Below are 2,660 nucleotides of genomic sequence, written 5' to 3'. Positions count from 1 at the left end.
TTGAGGTGTAATAATCCATACTGAAGGCTAAGTAGTAAGTGCTTCAAGTACTCTTCTCTTCAGCAAGCAAGGTTATATCATCTGCATACCACAGGTTGTTAATGAGTCTTCCTCCAATCCTAATGCCTATTCTCATAAGATGACTGCCTTGGAGCCCTATGGGGCAATGCTGTTGTTGTTATTAGGTGCCATCGAGTCAGTACCGACTCATAGCGACCTTATGCACAGCAGAACAAAACACTGCCCAATCCTGGGCTAATCTCACTGCTGTTGCCACGCTTGAGTCCATCGATGCTGCCACTTGGCCAATCCATCTCGTTGTGGTCTTCCTCTTTTTCGCTGACCCTCCACTTTACCCAGCATGATATCCTTCTCCAGCGACTGGTCCCTCCTGACAATATGTCTGAAGTATGAAAGACCAAGTTTGCTCATCCTGGCCTCCAAGGAGCACTCTGGCTGCACTTCTTCCAACACAGATCTGTTGGTTCTATGGGGAGCCCATGGCACTTTCAATATTCTCTTCCAACACCATAACTCAAAAGCATCAATTCTTCTATGGTCTTCCTTATTCACTGTCCAGCTTTCATATGCATATGAGGTTATTGAAAATACTATGGCTTGGGCCAGGCACACCTTAGTCCTCAAACTGACCTCTTTGCTCTTCAATACTTTAAAAAGTTCCTGTGCAGCAGATTTGCCTAATGCAATATGTTGTTTGATCTCTTGACTGCTGCTTCCATGAGTGTTGATAGTTGATCCAAGAAGAATGAAGTCCTTGACAACTTCAATCTTTTCTCCATTGATAACAATGTTGTTTATTGGTCCAGTGGTGAGGATTTTTGTTTTCTTGACATTGAGATGTAATCCATATCAAAGGCTGTGCTCTTTGATCTTCATTAGTGAATGTTTCAAGTCCTCTTCACTTTCAGCAAACAAGGTTGTATCATCTGCATATCGCAGGTTGTTAATGAGTCTTCCTCCAATCCTGATGCCACGTTTTTCTTCATAGAACCCAGCTTCTCAGATTATTTGCTCAGCATACAGGTTGAATAAGTATGGTGAAAGAATACAACCTTGTCACACACCTTTCTTAATTTTAAACCTGAAGGACCCTGAGTCTGATCAACAAAATGGCATTGCAACTACCCCCAATTAGCACTGAATAAAGTCCTGCTTGAGCTTCAACCATTCCGGGTTCCCATGCTCTGTTCGAACAACTGCTTCTTGGTCCAGGTACAGATTCCTCATGAGCACAGTTAAGTGCAGTTCTACTCTGTCCTAAAGGATTGTAACTGACTCAATGCACCTTTTCCGCAATCCCCAGGTGGCACAAAGAGCTAAGCACTGAAGTACTAACCAACAGTTTCTCGGTTTGAATTTACCCAGAGGTGCCTCCGGAGAAAGACCTGGCTGTCTGCTTTTTATTTTTTTAAGTTTTTATTATGAATTGAGTGAAAGTTTACAGGGCAGATCATCAGTTTTACATTTAACAAATCATGTACTTTGTTTCATTACAATGATTAGAATCCCCTCCATGTACGGTCAATTAACAGTATTTCTCTCTGCCATCTGCTTTTGAAATGGTACAGTTATCAAACACAGTTCTACCCTGATGCACATCGACTAGACAGCAAGTGATTTTGGTGGTTTGAGCTCCTTTTCTGCTGTTTTCCCTGCTAGAACTAACACCTAATTGATACGAAGTCAATGAATGAATAAATGAAGCATGAATGCATATTCCCAGGCCTGTTTTCCCAGGTGAGGACACTGAGGCAGAGAGAGAGTTTAGATCACCTGGACTCGCAGCGGATCTTAGACCGTCCAAGGGTTCCTCTCCTCAAGTCTTGTTCGTTTAGGACACAGAGTGGAGAAGGGTGTGACAAGGAAGGAGTTAACACTCCCCTACCTGAGCCCTTGAGGCCCAGTCCCCTCAGTCCCTTTTGTGTTGTGTTCACACATCGTACTCACAGCCTTGCGGCTTTCAGCTCCCTCGGCTCCCCACCCCCTCCCAACCTCAGGGGGAAGCTATTCGTTTCTATGACAACCGTGTCCTCTCCTGTTTGAATAAGGCTGAGTGACAGCCTTAGGGTCCAGATGAAGTCACACGCCACCCACGCGGGGGAGAGAGAAGAGCGGACCCACAAGTACCAACCCTGGAGCCAGGCCCAGGGGGCTTACTTTACTCGGCATCAGTACAGCAGGCAGGGAGCTGGGCGTAAAAGTCCAGGCAGTCTGACCATCCACCATTCGGGCTTCGTGATGATAATCCTAAAGATTTCTCTGCCTTTGAGGCCTCCAGGAGGGCTTCAATCTTAAGTGTGTGTGCCAGAGCACCTTGAAGGAGAGACTCTATCTGGTCCATTTTGATTACTCTTACTTCCAGGATCAGCACTGGACTGTGAACCACAAGGTCTGAAGTTCAAACTCACCAGCTGCTCCTTTGAAACCCTACACAGAATCACTATGAGTCAGAACTGACTCAGCAGTACTTAACAACAACTCTCAGCCTAGTTCAGGCACACAGCAGGTGCTCAATAAATGATTAGGAAGGTGGGAGGGAAGAAAGGAGGGAGGGTGTGGGCAAAGCAGTTGATTTCTTATTTGTTGTTGTTGGGCGTTGTAGAATCGACTCCATGTGACAGGGTAGAACTGCCCTATAT

Source organism: Chrysochloris asiatica, unplaced genomic scaffold (assembly GCF_000296735.1).
Source record: "Chrysochloris asiatica unplaced genomic scaffold, ChrAsi1.0 scaffold00125, whole genome shotgun sequence".
Lineage (NCBI taxonomy): Eukaryota > Metazoa > Chordata > Mammalia > Afrosoricida > Chrysochloridae > Chrysochloris > Chrysochloris asiatica.
Note: the sequence above shows the minus strand (reverse complement) of the source record.